At 47.9% G+C, this 16,919-nt stretch overlaps 1 protein-coding gene and 1 long non-coding RNA gene across 5 annotated transcripts in view; one reads left to right on the top strand and one right to left on the bottom strand.

Moving 5' to 3' along the window:
- Positions 1–2,502: 2,502 nt before the first annotated feature.
- LOC113620551 (uncharacterized) lies at positions 2,503–14,176 on the bottom strand. Of its 4 annotated transcripts, XR_003432828.1 has the most exons (4): positions 13,871–14,176; positions 13,480–13,587; positions 12,826–12,895; positions 9,622–9,639 (listed from the first exon to the last, which is right to left on the bottom strand). It is a non-coding gene; the product is annotated as an uncharacterized LOC113620551 (long non-coding RNA). The 4 variants fall into 4 exon arrangements; XR_003432830.1 differs by lacking the exons at positions 9,622–9,639; positions 12,826–12,895 and adding an exon at positions 2,503–2,531 and having other exon boundaries at positions 13,871–14,141; XR_003432827.1 differs by lacking the exon at positions 12,826–12,895 and having other exon boundaries at positions 9,591–9,639; positions 13,871–14,134.
- A 28-nt stretch (positions 14,177–14,204) lies between these two features.
- The window catches only part of NFE2 (nuclear factor, erythroid 2), a 7,567-nt gene continuing 4,852 nt past the window's right edge, over positions 14,205–16,919 (top strand). The window contains exon 1 of the mRNA XM_027106522.1: positions 14,205–14,496. The gene's annotated coding sequence lies outside the window, so the exon portion shown is untranslated. The remainder of the gene's footprint in view (positions 14,497–16,919) is intronic.

Raw genomic sequence — 16,919 nt, 5'->3', positions numbered from 1 at the left:
AAAGGGATAAAGAGTCCAGGATAAGGAAGGGTATAGGGAACAAGGCCTGCGGTTTTCCAGTAGGGACAAACCGTTGCAAAATGAGAAAAGAGAAGTTTACTGAATGCAGAGATTTCACAACAGGGAAGAATTTTGATGAAGTTTAGCTTTCCCCCACCCCTCAGTTCCTTGGCCCCTGACCCCCCCCTTAGGTCAGTGACACCTTCTATTGCGTTATATTGTCCCCCAAAGGTTTTTGTGGGGTTTTTTTTCTTCCATCTCTAAAAATTATGTCTTTAGGAACTCTCCAAGAAGAGCATCCAAACCCAGGAGTCTTACTAATAATTTCAGAGCAGAGTCAGAGTGCCTAAGAGAAAAGTATAGAACAATACAAAACAAACTACAGAGCTAACATATGCTATGAAGGAAGATATATGATTTTCTGGTAAAGTCCCAGGTGACAAGCCCCAAATCTGGAACCAGCAAGGGTATATCCTTTATCTATTCCCATGAGGAGTCCTTCAAACATTTAGCATTGTGCCTGGAATCACAAGATAGTCCTTGGCTTGGCAGTTTAATGATAATACTAACATTTATTGACCACTTACTATGTACCAGGCACATGCTAAATCTTTGAATACATTATTTAATATATTTTTTTAAAAACTTATGAAGTAGATGGTTATTACTCCCATTTTACAAATGAGAAAAGTGGAGCTCAGAGCAGTTAAATAATTTACTTAGGCCATACAACCATTAATTGACAGCTATACATTTGGGCATAGGAGGTCTGGTTCTAAAACCATGCTCTAACCCATAATCCACTCCTCTGACCTGTGATACAGGCTCCCTGTATCCCAGTCCTACCTGAAGTACCCTATACCAGTGCCAGATGTTCTATAGGGACCACGAGGAGGAAAAATATGTGATGTGGTTGGTTTGGGGGAGGGGGTTGGCTCCTCTTTCTTTGTGGAGTAACTGACAAATTTTAACAGTCAGACATTGTTCCAGAAGATGGCTGATTCTTAGCTCTCGAGCCTCTTGAGTAAATGTGCTGTGGAGGGAAGACAATCGGCTGGATAGGAGACATTAGTTCTTGTTGTGACTTTGCCTTAATAAAGTCCTTGTACCCTCTCTGGACTACAGCTGCCACTTTTGGAAAATGGGGAGGCTCAGACCAGAGTTGTTTTTTGTGTGTTTTTTTTTTGCAGTACGCGGGCCTCTCACTGTTGTGGCCTCTCCCATTGCAGAGCACAGGCTCTGGACGCGCGTGCTCAGCGGCCATGGCTCACGGGCCCAGCCGCTCCGCGGCATGTGGGATCTTCCCAGACCGGGGCACGAACCCGTGTCTCCTGGATCAGCAGGCGGACTCTCAACCACTGCGCCACCAGGGAAGCCCGCCCTCACTTTTTTTTATGGCCATTTATTGGGGGGCGGGGGAAGCCAGCACCGCGAGGCTTGAAGGATCTTAGTTCCCCCCACCAGGGATCTAACCCACGCTCCCTGAAATGGAAGCTGGAAATCTTAACCTCTGGACTGCCAGGGAAGTCCATGAAGTGGTGTTTCATTGTGGTTTTGATTTGCATTTTCCTAATGACTAATGATTTGAGCATATTTTCATGTGCTTGTTGGCCATTTGGATAACCTTTAGAGAAATATCTATTCAAGACATTTACCCATTTTTTAATTGGATTGTTTTTCTGTTTGTTGGTGAGCTCTAAGAGTTCTTTATATACTCTGGACACTAGACCCTTATCAGATATATGAGTTGCAAGTATTTTCTCCTATTTTGTAGGTTGTATGGAACAGATTTCAAGATGATTAATTTGACAACTCTGTGTGCAGGAAAGATTGGAGGAGAAATGAAAGGCAGTAAGACTGACTAGGAAGTCATTGCACTTCTTCAGTTTGCAGTGAACACAAAATAGTAACAGTAGGAAAATGCCCCCAAAAGATTGTGTACCATAAGTGAAATTAGGAAAAGTCAAAGTGTAATGGATGAGAGCCATATTTAGAAGGAGCAAATAACCTGGTGTAGTTTCAGGAAAGCATAATTCTTTTTTTTTTTTTTTTTTTTTTGCGGTACGCGGGCCTCTCACTGTTGTGGCCTCTACCGTTGCGGAGCACAGGCTCCGGACACGCAGGCTCAGCGGCCATGGCTCACGGGCCCAGCCGCTCTGCGGCATGTGGGATCTTCCCGGATCGGGGCACGAACCCATGTCCCCTGCATCGGCAGGCGGACTCTCAACCACTGCGCCACCAGGGAAGCCCTTTTTTTTTTTTTTTAATTTATTTAATTTATTTATTTTTGGCTGCTTTGGGTCTTCATTGCTGCATCAGGCTTTCTCTAGCTGCAGCGAGCAGGGGCTACTCTTCGTTGTGGTGCGCAAGCTTCTCATTGTGGTGGCTTCTCTTGTTGCGGAGCATGGGCTCTAGGTGCCTGGGCCTCAGTAATTGTGGCACATGGGCCCAGCTGCTCCGCGGCATGTGGGATCTTCCCGGACCGGGGCTCGAACCCGTGTTGCCTGCATTGGCAGGCGGATTCTTAACCACTGCACCACTAGGGAAGCCCAGGAAAACATAATTCTATCAACATATCTAAAGCTCTAGCAGCCTAATCACTTAAAGTAAAATGACTGAAGCCCTAACACAATCAGACTCTAACCTGATCAATTATAATAAAATGGCTGAAGTGAACATAAACAGAATCAGTTATATTAACTTGGCTGGAGCTGAAACCCAATCAATTGAATTGTACCTTGTCTTCATGGAAGGGAGAGATAATCTGCATAGAATTCTCCCTCTCCAACCAAAAAAAAAAAATTTTTTTTTGTCACTATGTCTCCTGCGATGTTTAGGGAAGAGCATTCCGTTTGGCCAAGTGAATATCTTATATATTTACAAAGGTGAGGGATGCAGTTCTATTAGACATTAAAATTATCCAGCTAATTTGAATCACTTGTTCACTAAACAACCTTCTAATTATAATATTTGACTTCCAAAATTGCCAACTATTTCGATCAGTCAATAGAATTGCCTAGGCTACTGTAAGTTTTATGTCGAACTATGTAAATGAACTGTATGGCTTATATATCATGCTCTTTTAAGTTTAGTCATCATAAGTGGGCTCTCCCAAGATGAATTAATTGACCAAAATCAGCTTCTGGGAATTCACGCTGAGGTTCGGATCCTCTTAAAGAAAAAAACAAAAACAAAAAACAACTATGTTTCTATCTCTTGCCACTCTAACATAAACCTAAGTGTGGAAGGAATCACATTTCATGTCCTCAGAGAGAGATAGTGAGAGGAGTTTTTGTTGTTCTGTTTTTCCATTCTAGAATGGAACCAGAGACTCAGAAAAGTGACTCAAATTGCCTAGGGCCATACACAGTTCACAAGATTGACTGAAGCTGAAACCTAATCATTTGAATTGTACTTTGTCTTCATAGAAGGAGGTAGTCTGCATAGAATTCCCCTCCTCGGCTTTCCTGGTGGTGCAGTGATTAAGAATCCGCCTGCCAGTGCAGGGGACACGGGTTCGATCCCTGGTCTGGGAAGATCCCACATGCCGCGGAGCAACTAAGCCCGTGCGCCACAACTACTGTGCCTGCGCTCTAGAACCTGCGAGCCACAACTACTGAGTCTGCGAGTCACAGCTACTGAAGCCTGTGCGCCTAGAGCCTGTGCTCCACAACAAAAGAAGCTACCGCAATGAGAAGCCTGCGCACCCCAACGAAGAGTAGCTCCCACTCGCTGCAACTAGAGAAAGCCCGCGCGCAGCAACGAAGCCCCAATGCAGCCAAAAATAAATAAATTAAATAAATTAAAAAAAAAAAAGAATTCCCCGCCTCAACAACAACAACAAAAAGTTGTCAATATTTCTCCAGTGATGTTTAGGAAAGAAGATTCTCTGTTTGGCACATGAAAAGATGTTCAACTAATAATAATCACTAATTATTAGAGAAATGCAAATCAAAACTATAATGAGGTATCACCTCACACCAGTCAGAGTGGCTATCATCAAAAAGTCTACAAATAATAAATGCTGCAGAGGGTGTGGAGAAAAGGGAACCCTCCTACATTGTTGGCGGGAATGTAAATTGGTACATCCACTATGGAGAACAGTATGGAGGTTACTTAAAAAATTAAAAACTTGAGTTACCATATAATCCTGTAATCCTATTCCTGGGCAAATATCCAAAGAAAACTATAATTCGAAAAGATAGGGGGGCTTCCCTGGTGGTGCAGTGGTTGAGAGTCCGCCTGCCGATGCAGGGGACACGGGTTCGTGCCCCGGTCCGGGAATATCCCACATGCCGTGGAGCGGCTGGGCCCGTGAGCCATGGCCGCTGAGCAAGCGCATCCAGAGCCTGTGCTCCGCAACAGGAGAGGCCACAACAGTGAGAGGCCTGCGTACCGCAAAAAATAAATAAATTAATTAAAAAGACAGGGACTTCCTGGTGGTCCAGTGGTTAAGAATCCGTCTTGCAATGCAGGGGACGCTGGTTCAATCCCTGGTCAAGGAACTAAGATCCCACATGCCACAGGTTAACTAAGCCCGCGCACCGCAACTACAGAACCCACACGCTCTGGAGCCCACGCGCCACAACTAGAGAGGAGTCCACGCACCACAACGAAGAGCCCGAGTGCTGCAACTAAGACCCAACGCAGCCAAAAATTAATAAATATATAATAATAAAAAAGATACATGCACCCCAATGTTCATTGAAGCACTATTTGTAAAAGCCAAGACATGGAAGCAACCTAAATGTCCATCGACAGATAAATGGATAAAAAAGATGTGGTATAGGGCTTCCCTGGTGGCGCAGTGGATAAGACTACGCCTGCCAATGCAGGGGACGTGGCTTTATTCCCTGGTCCGGGAAAATCCCACATGCTGCGGAGCAATTAAGCCCGTGCACCACAACTACTGAAGCCCGCGTGCCTAGAGCCCGTGCTCTGCAACAAGAGAAGCCACTGCAATGAGAAGCCCACGCACCGCAACAGAGTAGACCCCGCTCACTGCAACTAGAGAAAGCCCACGTGCAGCAACAACGACCCAACACAGCCAATAATGATAATAATAAAAGATGTGGTATATAACTACAATGCAATATTACTCAGCCATAAAAAAGGATGAAATAATGCCATTGCAGCGACATGGATGGACCTAGAGATTATCATACTAAGTGGAGTAAATCAGACCAAGAAAGACAAATATGTGGTATCGCTTATATGTGGAATCTAAAAAAAGAAAATGATACAAATGAACTTATGTACAAAACAGAAATGGACTCAGAGACACAGAAAACAAATTTATGGTTACCAAAGCGGAAAGGAGTGGGGGAAGGGATAAATTAGGAGCTTGGGATTAGCATATACACACTACTCTATATAAAATAGATAACCAACAAGGACCTGCTGTATAGCACAGGGAACTGTACTCAATAAAAATAAATAAATTTAAAATTTTTTTAAATAAATAAATAAGCGAATTCCCTGGTGGTCCAGTGGTTAGGACTCGGCGCTTTCACTGCCATGGCCCGGGGTCAATCCCTGGTTGGGGAACTAAGATCTCTCAAGCCTCCTGCAGCCAAAAACAAAAAAAAACAAAAAGCCAAAGGAGATGAATGCATTTCTATTAGCTGAGCACTCTAACTCCTAGCCCAGGGCTTGCTCTGCCTCTTGCTAAAGCAATCATAGATTGCTTCTACTCCAGCCACTGCAGAATGGGAAACAGCACAAACAGCGGTAATCACAGACAGCAGTGTTCACAGACAGCAGTGTTGGCAGCTACTGCTTATGGCCTGGAGGTGTGGGCACATGCCCTCTACAGGATGACTGGTGAGGACACCTCCCTCAAGTGTTGGGTGCTCAGAGGGGCACTCCCTGACAGTGAAGCAGGTCTTAAGGAAACAGAAGAAGGTAGCTTCTTTCTGACCTAATAACAGTCTGGCTTTGTCTCAGAGGTGTAGGAAGTGTCTCCCCAACATACAGCTATGATGGAACTTAAGACGTAAAGAGGAAGCTTCCTGGGATTATATAGCTGCTGTTTTCATCCAAGGGAATGGGTGGGGAGTTCTACCTGGATGAACTCTTAAGACTGCCACCTTGTGATTCAGCCGTACCTCTGAATTATTTTATCATTCTTCCTCATGACCGAATCCATGCAGTCGGCATCACTTTGGTGTGGTGCAGAATTGAACGTTAGCTGTGCACTCAGAGGAATCTAATTTTCTCAGCTCTTCACAGAGCTGAGAGGGTATGGCTAGGAACAGGGATACTTCTTTCATCTTAATAAGGTAGAAGGTCAAGCATGTAGATGCAAGTAAGCTGGTAGATTTGGTATTGGAAAGATAGGGCAGTCTCATCTAATTGCATCTATTTTATCAATGAAATATGGGCAAGGTCATCTGCTGAGAGGGAAGTGGAGGGGGTGCTGGAGATTTTAGAAGAGAGAAAGTGTGAAATAGTTATTGAGTAGAGTAGAAAAAAGAGTTTACTAGGGAACTATAGAATTAGTTGGCAATGTTGGGTTTGGGGGGCATAAATTTGAAGTATACTAGTCAGCAAGATTCTGAGATTTCCTCCATCAATATTTAGCTGCCCAGGTATAGATGTGGAGAAGCTGAATTGTTAGACTTAACCAGAAATGTTTTGTTTGGTTTTGTTTTGCTTTCCAGGAAAGTTCAGTGGAGACGGAGAGGGGCAAGGAAATTTACAGTGTCTACAAGTTTGTAGTTCTGGCTATGAAGGGGAGTGGATGGATTATTTTTAAAATAAAATTAAAAGTAGTACAAATGGTTTAGAGGTCCTTGAGGCAGGAAGGTATTAGGATGGGAGGAGGGGTGTTAGGGTATGAGAAGGAAAGGCAGATGGTAAACAGAGAATGGGTTTTTCTGGCCATGCCTCACAGCTTGCAGGATCTTAGTTCAAACCCAGGCCCTGGCAGTGAAAGTGCCGAGTCCTAAACACTGGACCACAAGAGAATACGTACTTTCAGTTTCAGAGGATTTTATCTGGATTGAATTGCTCCAGCTCACTCTTCTTTTCCAACCCTTGGTTTTCCCTTCTTCCTTCTTTCCATCTCTCCTCCCACCAGAGAGAGAGAGGCAATGAAGTCTGCTTTTCATTTCCGGTCTGGACGACTGAGAGGCTGGCTCTCCACCAATCCTCAGATGGATTTCTCTTTTTCTCTCTCTCCATTCTGGAAAAGGGAAGCTGATATTTGGGGGATGATGTGGCCCAGGAGCCCTTGACCTTCCTCCCCATGGGTATCTCATTCTCTGGCAAATGATCTCTTTGGGGAAAACAAGGCCAGAGTTAGCAGCAACCAGGCTAGGAACGTGGTTTCAGCTGCAACCAGAAAGAGCACAGACAAGAACCAGGGAGAGTGGGAGGCCCTGGTGTGGAGACAGCCTTCAGGGGAAGAACTTTCAACACCAGAGAATCTGGGAAGTGGCCCAGAGACACTGAGCAAATTAGACAACCCTCATCCTGGCTCTCCATCACCATACATGAGACTTGGGGAATCAAAGGGACCCGGGCTCACACAGTGAAGACAATCCCAGGATGCTCCCTTCTTGTTGGTTTGGCCCAGACGGTCACTCCAAGAGACTGGAAGCACCTCAGGAAAGCCCTCTGAGTCTTCCCAGGGAGGGCCAGACCAACCTGCCCCAGGGTCCTTGGAAGGAAAGGACTATCTGAGAACTTTGATAGGCAACTAGATTCCTGGCAGGGAGTGGGCCCTGAGCCTCGTCACCATGACCTACGCTACTGTCCCAGGAAAGTGTGGGAAACTTCCCCTCCACCCAAACCTCCTTTTATACCCCTGGACTTCCAGACTCTGTAACTGATCAAACCTTTATAGACTTTCCCCCCACAGCTATGTATTTACACATATTGTTTCTTCTTCCCAGAATTCTGTCCCCCATTTTTCTCCCTAGAAAATTCAGATTCTTCTATTTTCAAGACTAGTTGAAAGGTTACGTCCTCCCTGAGGCCTTCATTGAGAAAGTTAGTCACTCCTTTTTCTGTTTCCCCGAATGTAACTTATCCATTCTCATATCACATCACATGTTTATACATGCGTCTGCTCAAAGGCAAGGCTCACTCTTTTTTTTTTAATATTATTTATTTGAACCAATTTGGCACTTTATTAATTTTAGTTGGTGTGGCATTTATTTTACTTATTTATTTTCCCTATTATTATTATTATTTGGCTGCGTAGGGTGTTAGTTGCGGCATACGGGATCTTTGTTGAGGCATGCAGGGTGTTTTCCTTACAGCAAGCGGTCCACTCGGGTTTCTCCCTAGGTGTGGAGCGGGCTCCAGAGTGCACGGGCTCTGTATTTTGAACAGCGTGGGCCCTCTCGTTGAGGCCCGCAAGCTCTGTAGTTGTGGCACGCGGGCTTAGCTGCTCCCGCCCCGGCATGTGGGATCTTAGTTCCCCAACCAGGGATCGAACCCGTGTCCCTTGCATTGGAAGGCGGATTCTTAACCAGTGGACCAGCACGGAGTCCCAAAGCTCACTCTTTTTTTTTTTTGCGGTAGGCAGGCCTCTCACTGCTGTGGCCTCTCCCGCTGCGGAGCACAGGCTCCGGACGCGCAGGCTGAGCGGCCACGGCTCACGAGCCCAGCCGCTCCGCGGCATGTGGGATCTTCCCGGACCGGGGCACGAACCCGTGTCCCCTGCATCGGCAGGCGGACTCTCAACCACTGTGCCACCAGGGAAGCCCCCAAAGCTCACTCTTTAATCATCTTGGTATCCTCCAAATTTAGCAATCTGTTAAATACTCTATAAATATTTGTTGAGTGAGTGATAGTATATTGTACTCAGAACTACACACCTTGAGGTATATATAAAAAAGACAAAACATAAAATGCAACCCCTCACAAGAAATTTACCTATTAGTTAACAATAAGTTAATTTAATATATTTATTTGATAATAATAGATGTACCATATATGTGTCATTTAATAGTGCTTACTATATCCCAGACACTGAATCACTAAATTAAACATACATACCCACTTGTTAACTTCTCACAATAACATGTAAGGTAAGAATTGTTACTATCCCTAAATTACAGATGGGTAAAATTAGGCTCAGAGAGATTAAAGAATTTGCTTGAGATCTCAAAGTGACTGTCAGAGCCAAGATTTGAATGCAGGCATTTCTGATTCTAAAACTTGTGCTCTTCACCATTAAACTATGATGCTCATGATAAGTTTTGTATAATACTGTTTATGTCATCACTATTACAAGATGATGTAACAAAACACAAAATCATATGTTTCAATTGGAAAAGAAACAAATTTTTTTATAAATTTATTTGTATTTTTTATTTTATTTATTTGGCTGCATTGGGTCTTCATTGCTGCGTGCAGGTTTTGTCTAGTTGCGGCGAGTGGGGGCCCCTCTTCGTTGTGGTGTGCAGGCTTCTCATTGAGGTGTCTTCTCTTGTTGTGGAGCATGGGCTCTAGGCACGCGGGCTTCAGTAGTTGTGGCATGTGGGCTCAGTAGTTGTGGCTCATGGGCTCTAGAGCACAGGCTCAGTAGTTGTGGTGCACGGGCTTAATTGCTCTGGGGCATGTGGGATCTTCCCGGACCAGGGCTCAAACCCATGTCCCCTGCGTCGGCAGGCGGATTCTTAACCACTGTGCCACCAGGGAAGTCCCAGAAAAGAAAATATTTAAATGAGGTTATTAATTCTCTGGTACATATAATAATTGCAAAAGGAGTTAGACAAGAGAAATATGTGTAAGTGTTGAGGTAGCCAAAGAAAATGTTGTGGAGACAGAACTTGAACTGAGCTGGGTCTTGGAGAGTAGATCAGAGGAAGGGATCCAACATTAATGTCCTTTGTGTATAAGCACTATGTGTACATTGTCTCATCTGATCCGTAACAAGAAGCTCTGTTCTCCCCAGTTACCAAGGGGAAACCGAGGCTCAAGGAAGCTATATAATTTGCCCAAGTCCACACTGCTAAGTGTGAGCTGAGACTCAAACCCAGATCTCTTTTCCACTCTGTACTGCCCCTGGTTGGTAAAAAGGGCCAAGGAGAGCACTCTGGTGCAAGGGGGCAGGAAGAGCAAAGACAGGAGGCTGGAATGAGCAGGATGCCTGTTTAAAGGAGGAAATAAATAGTCAGGCATCAAGCCTTCCATCCTCTAAGGAGCAGAGGGTGGGACTTCCTAGGCAGCTCCGCCCACTGCAGAGGATTGCAACAGGGTGGGGTGGGGGTGGGGGTTTTGGGGTTCCTGGAAGGTGACTGAAGCCCGTAAGGCTGGCACCATGCCCATGGTGTGGCTACAACTGGCCCCGCCCAATAGTGCTGGGGTGGGAGAGCCATGGTCCCGGAGCTAGTTCCTGGAAGTGTACCACCCCTCCCCCACAAACACTGCTGTATCCTGGTCCTGGTTCTCTCCCAGAACCAGGCTGCCTACCAGCTTCAGTTCTGGCCCAGGTATCTCTCCACCAGAGTCTGGCTTCCAGATAGACTGTTCTCAATTCCCAAGCCCCTGAGGCACTCTGGCCTCCAGGTTTCTAAGCTTCTATCTCCTAATAATAACAGACTCACTCTCTTATTGATCTCTTTTTAGCTTCCCCAAAACTCCCTTTATCTTCTCCCAAACTCCATTATCTCCATTTTCCCCAGTGAGGAAGCAAGGCTCAGAAAGGTTGAGCTGCCCAAAGCCACGTAACCCGTGAATGCAGGGACTCAAGTCCAGGTTTTAAGGTTCAAGATCTGACCCTCCCTCATTCTCCTCTACACCATGCAACCTACTCCTCTCTCTAGATTTAGAATTAAGCTCCAGGGGTTATTTCTTCTGGACTCTTCTGGACTCATTTATCAGCCTTCATCTGTTTTGGATTCCGTGCGGGGCTCTGCTAGCAGGGCATAACTCATAGTCGCCCAGGTCTGGGAACCTCAGTCCTACCCACTCTCTGGACCCTTTTGGCCTGAAAGTGGGGCTCAATGTCCTCAACTCCTGAGTCAATCCTCTAAGAATTCTTATCTGTGGAAAGGAACCTCTTCAAAGACTTTTTTATTCTATCCTCACCCAAACCAGAACACAAGGAAAAACCAGTGGATGGCTTAGGAGATCTGTCTCCACCATCTGGGCCTCAGTTTTTATCTCCCTTTTCTTACTTTAGTAAGAGGGGCCTCACTATTCCCTGGTCCCAGAACCCCTCCAACACCTCCCCCAGCCATCCGGGGTAACCGCCGGGCTCTGCAGCCTAGGATAACGCCCAGCCCTCCCTTGCACCCTGTGGCTGCCTCCCTTTCCGTCTGTTGAGAGAGGAAGCCAGGGGGTGGCGGGTGCAACCCTGCAGGGCACTGATAAAAGGGCAGCCCTGCCCCCGCCCCCTGGGGCCACTGCGGTCAGCCCAGCAGGCAAGCAGGCTAGGCAGCCACCTCCCTCCGGGACCTGTGGCCCTCCCCAGGTTCCACCTCTAGCCACCCCGCCCTACTCGGGAAGCTGGTTGCATAACCCAGCGGGGTGTTTGGCAACACTGCTTGTGGCTTGCCCTGATGGTGGTGGTGGTGGTGTGTGCACACGCGCTGGGGTGAGGGTGGGGTGGACTGGCAGGGGGTGATGACAAGTCAGCCTTTTGGGGGTGCCTGAGCAGCATAGATGGAGAATGGTATAACAGTAAAGATATGTGGTCATGTTTTTCTCCATATTCTGTCTCTGCCACCTTTGCTGAAGCAGGAGAATCTTAGGTATCCCATCTTAGGGATAGGAAAATCTTAGGTATCCTGGCTTGCCCAGCCGCAGACACTATCCAACCCATTCAGGCTCCTAATCCCCTGCTCATCTTACATCAAGCGAAAGAGATTTAAGATAGAAGGAGGTTGACTCTGGACCTCAGGGATCTGAGAGGAGGGAGCTAAAGGAATCATCCGCACCCCCCGAGGGCTATAAAGAGCGTTCTGGAGGCAGGACAGAGCCTGGGAACCGCAGTAACAGCCTCTTCCTATGGGAGGGGAGTGGAGTGAGGTGGGAGAGACACTCTGGCCCGTCGCCTAAATGAGGGCTGTCTGTTCACTTAGCTCAGCCTGCACGACCATGTCTGTCCCCGCAAACAAGAAAGCTGCTTCAAACACATCTATGACCCTCGCACGGGATGAAATACAACCTCCCTAGTTTAACTTTCAAGGCTTTACTATCTAGCCCCAGTCAAATTTCCCAGGCTTACCTTTTACTACTTGCTACCTCACACCCCATCCTAGGAAACCCCAAATACTCCTCTGTGTTTGATGCTTCTATGTCTTCACACCTTTCTTTGGAATACCCTTCTCCCCTCTTTTCCTGGTGAACCCTGAGTCATTCTCCACAGCCCAACTCAATTGTCATCTTCTCTGTGAAGCCGGCTATGAATTTCACCAGCAGCAGTTCAGCTCCACAGCACTTTATATAGACCTTTATTACTGGAATTCCCTGCCTAGACTGTTAATGAGGACACAGACTATGTCTTATTCATCTTTGTGTTCCTGGAGTAGGAAACATGGTAGATACACAATAAATATTTGTTGAATGAATGAATGAATGAGCAGACACTCAGTAAATATCCACTCATTCATTGAACAACTTGTGTTATCCATAGTTGTATCTGCAATGCCACAAATAACGTCCTGAACTGGTAGCTTTCATTCAGTAAATGTTTGTCGACTAGCTGTAACCCGATATCATTACTGAATCAGTCACAAGTGTGACTATCTCCACCCCTCATCCCCTCTGAGGGGCCCAAATAAGTATATAAATGAGAAAGCTATCTGAATGCTCATGTATGTGACCCAGATTCATACCCAGGTCATCAAGAGATTCTGAACCCACTTGTAACATGCAATGAAGCCAGGGGTCACCTCCTGCCCTACACAGATCACGCCTGTAGAATTATGATCTCCTGGGATGGGGATGGAATTCAAAACACTGAACCATGGGTTTGGCATGGGTGTTGATCAAAGCCCCACACACAGGCTGCAAGGAGGCTGCAAAGAGGTGGGTATCACACTGCCTCTTGAGTTGCTTGGTTGGGTTATTGGGTTGTGGGGGTGGTCCTGAGAGAGAATCGGGGTGGCTGACATAGTGGTGGAATGGTGGGGACACTTGGAAGACTCCCAGAAGCTATTCTTCACCAACAGGGACAGAACATTTTCATTATTTTAATAGTGAACGCAACCCTCTAAGAGAATGCTGGCTGAATGCCAGCTCTGCCTTAGGGTGGCACCTGCCTTCCTCCCCAGTCTTTAACTGTTTCCAATTTAACTTGAACATCATAAGAAGAAAAAATAGAAAAAAAATGTAAGCTGCAGCTATAAGGAGTGAAGCTAGACATAGGAAGGACTTTCCTTAGAGCTGAAAACCACTAAAAGCTAGGAGGAAGCAAGGCTTTTCTCCTAGTCTCTGCAGAGAGATCTGTTTGGCCTGGGACTTGGGTTGTGAGTTTGAGGCAAATGGATGAATGACTGACTTCTGGGGTGTACTTACTGGTCTGCCCCAGAGCTGCCGTGGGTGCTGGGGGATGGACCTGATATCCTACACACGTGTCCTGGTCTGTCCAGTGTATGTGGCTGCCATGTGGCTGGGGTGCCTTGCCTGGAAGAAAGGACAGAGGGCATCTAGGGTCCCCTTTAAGGGAGGTGAATAATGTCCCTGCCGGGAGCCTCCCCCACCCCCAACTCCCCTCACACACTGACAACAAACCTGTCCAAGAAAGAGGCCTTTGTCCTAGGACATCTGAGGCTGCAGGGGGAGGGGAGAAGGCTACAGGTGAAAGGACACATCAAAGCAGCCGGCCCCTCCTCCCCCCAAAAGCTCCCCTACCCCTTGCCCAGAGCCCAGGCTTTCCTGAAATTAAAGCAGTGCCCTGAATGCCCACCTGCCTAACAGCTGGGATGCTAGACATCTGGTCCTTTTCTTCAGCTGCCCTCCACCTTGCCAGGACTCAGTTTCCCTGCCCCTCAGAGAGTCAAGGGGGCAAAGAGAAGGAGGTTACAACTTGTATAAAGTCTAGAGGTCACTCTGCCACGGATCATCAGGTTGGAATCCATCAGATGCATGGGAGAAGCGCAGAGCTGGCTGGACTCCTGGGCTCAAAAGGAGGGCTGGGAGAGGCTTGGAGCCATGCGTGCCCCCGCTGGCTGGGAGCAAGGTGGGGGTGGGGTGCGGGCAGAAACCACACCGGGCTCAAGTTTCCTCTCTTGGCCAGAAGGGGCAGGAGGAGAGGAGGGCCACGGGGAAAGGGGAGGGTTGGAGGAAGGACGGAGAACTCAGGCTGAGGGCTTCAGAGAGGAGGCTGGTGTGCCGGCCCCTGAGGTCCCCTCACTCGGGCCCGAGCCTACACACTGGGCACTCAGCGATGGCCTGGGCGCAGGGCACGGCCCTCCCCGGTTCTCAGAGGTAGCAGGGATCCTCACCCAGAAGGTGTCAGCCCAGGCCCAGCCTCCCCAGAGACAGCACCCGGAGCCACATCTCTCTCCTCACCCTGCTTGGACCCTGCCACAGGTGCCTGAGGGGCAGGGTGGGAGGAGGATTCCAGGGGGACCCAGGGGCAAGCTGGGGAGGTGAAGGAGGCAGCGGGAGAAAATAAGCAACTTGCCGTGCATTCCTCGGAGATCTCAGACCTTTCCAGGCTGCCTCTGGTTCAGGAATTTGACATCTTTGGGAATTTCTCTGGGAGAAGACCTAGATGGCTTTTTGAGCCCTCTGGGATTCTGGGGGTGAAAGGTTATGGATGGGGACCAGACAGTGGTCCCCTGAGGCACGCCTGAGGGGCTGGGGAGTGACACTGAGTAACCCTTCAGCAGGCTGGCTGCCCTGGGGCAGCCAATAGACTCTCAGGTATATGGTACCCTCCTTTCCCCTGCTCCGTCCTATCCCACTGGCCCGTCCAGCCATCTGGGAGGTTTGGGGAATGCTAAGGAATCCGAGACAGTGGATGCCTGGATTGCTGGGAGGTGTCGTTGCAGCAGGATGGGCTGCTAGGGGTAGAGGGTGCTGAGTTCCCGCCTCCCTTTGCCCGTTCTCTTCTCTGGGCCTAGGGCAGTAGCTGGAACTGGAAGGGAGAGGAAGGCATCCCACCCCAGCATAGTTTCTTCTGACTGGAAATCTTGGCAGCTTGGGAGGTAGAGGGCTGGGAAACAGTGGAAGAGAAGAGGTCAGGTATCACATCTGCTGGGGCTGAGATTCTCTAGTCACTGGCCCCCGAAGGACTGGAGTTGGGGGGTCTAGTGACCAAGTGACAGGATGGCAGAAACTTGTGCCTCTCTCCCTTGTTCCATGCACCTGTTTGAGTCATGTATGTCCCCAGGAGACTGAACCTTACTGTGATCAAAACTGGCCCTCCACCTACCCTGTTCGTTCACTCTCCCTCCGCACCTCTCTCCCCAGCCCCTTTTCCCTCCAGGCTATTTCTTTCTCTCACTTCTGTGTACCTCTCCCTCCTTGGGGATTCTTCCTAACCTTTCTGAATAGGCTGCTCATCTGCCTTACCACACCCCAAGTTTTACTGATCCCTCCCCATCCTTTCCCTGCCTCTATTGACACCTGGAGAGGAGGGGTTGTCTAGTAAGCCTCAGTACATGGTCCCAGACAAACAACAACAGCGTCCCAGAGGCGAGCCCTTTCTGTGTCTCTCCCCCTTGTCAAGGTGTTATAGAGCCCTGGGCTGCCGATGAGGCCAAATATCTTCCTTTCCCCAGCATCCCTCCCCAAATGGCCCTCATTCTGTATCCTGAAACGTAAAGCTCCCATGTCATTCTGTGTGTACTGTACTCAGGGATTGTGATAAGATCTTTCCGGGTAATCCCATCAGGATGAGAGTAAAGAGAGTGGGTTAGAGTCTCTGGAGATGGTGTCCGTCCTACCTGATGTGCAATGTTGGGGAGCAAGATGTCTGTGTGACCTCAAAGTGTGGGCTAAACTGGAAAGTGGGAACCGTCTGTTGTAAAAGAAAAGGGACACAGGGAGGCATGTTCCACTTTCCCAGTATCTCTCCAGCTTCTGTACCCTCTGTGATGTTCTATTTGATCCAATTCTGACTATACCCTCATACCTCTGGCTGCCAGCTCCCTGGCCCGTCTTCAGGATGGGAGACTCCTAAGACCTGTTGAAGGTAGACTTCCTGACCTTGCCTGTTGTATAGACCACCACCCATCTCTGAGTGTCTAGGGAAAAACAGACTACGCCTTTCTGGCCTGCTGCAAACTTGCCACTGCACCAGAGAGCTGGTTGCATTTGATCCTGAGGCGCTCCTTAACTGCCTCTTTCCTAACCTCCCACCTCCCCCAGCAGCCCTTCTGGATTCTCATTTCCCTGTCCCAGGGTGAGGGGAAGATTAAATTCCTGGTCTTTATGAGGAGGGGCTGATATCTAGTCTCAGAGACTAGGGCAGCCTAGAACCCAGCCTTGCCTGGGTCAAGGGTGTGAGGCTAGAAGTCTGGAGATTACTTGCCAGGTGCTCTTCTGTCTTTGCATTCTTTTAAGTCCATATGGTTGGACCAGTTTAGTAGTTTTCAAAGTAGGGTGGGCCTCTGGCATCAAAAACACCAGGCCACTTGTTAAAATGCTGATTGCTGGGTACCTGCGCCTATGAATTCAATTTGATAGGTCCAGGGTGGCTTTCAGAATTCTGTATTTTCACAAGCACCCCAGGTGAAGGCAGGCCACAGTAAAGTTTGTGACTGCCTGAGCCAGATGCAATCTACTGCAAGGAGGTTCTCCAAGTCTGTCCCCATTTAATAGGAGAGTCTGAGTAAGAAGCGATTTGCCCTAGATCATGCATCTGGAAGGCTAGAGAACCTGGTCTCCTGCCTCCTAGGACAGGATCTTTGTACTGCACCTAAGAGTCAGATCCGGGAAACTATGAGGGACAAAATGGGATGTGTGTGTGTGTGTGTGTGTGTGTGTGTGTGTGTGTGTGTGTGTGT

This window comes from Aethalodelphis obliquidens, unplaced genomic scaffold (genome assembly GCF_003676395.1).
Source record: "Aethalodelphis obliquidens isolate GAN/ISIS:26980383/991018 unplaced genomic scaffold, ASM367639v1 scaffold8, whole genome shotgun sequence".
NCBI classification, from domain to species: Eukaryota; Metazoa; Chordata; class Mammalia; order Artiodactyla; family Delphinidae; genus Aethalodelphis; species Aethalodelphis obliquidens.
This window is presented reverse-complemented; position numbering and strand designations above follow the sequence as displayed.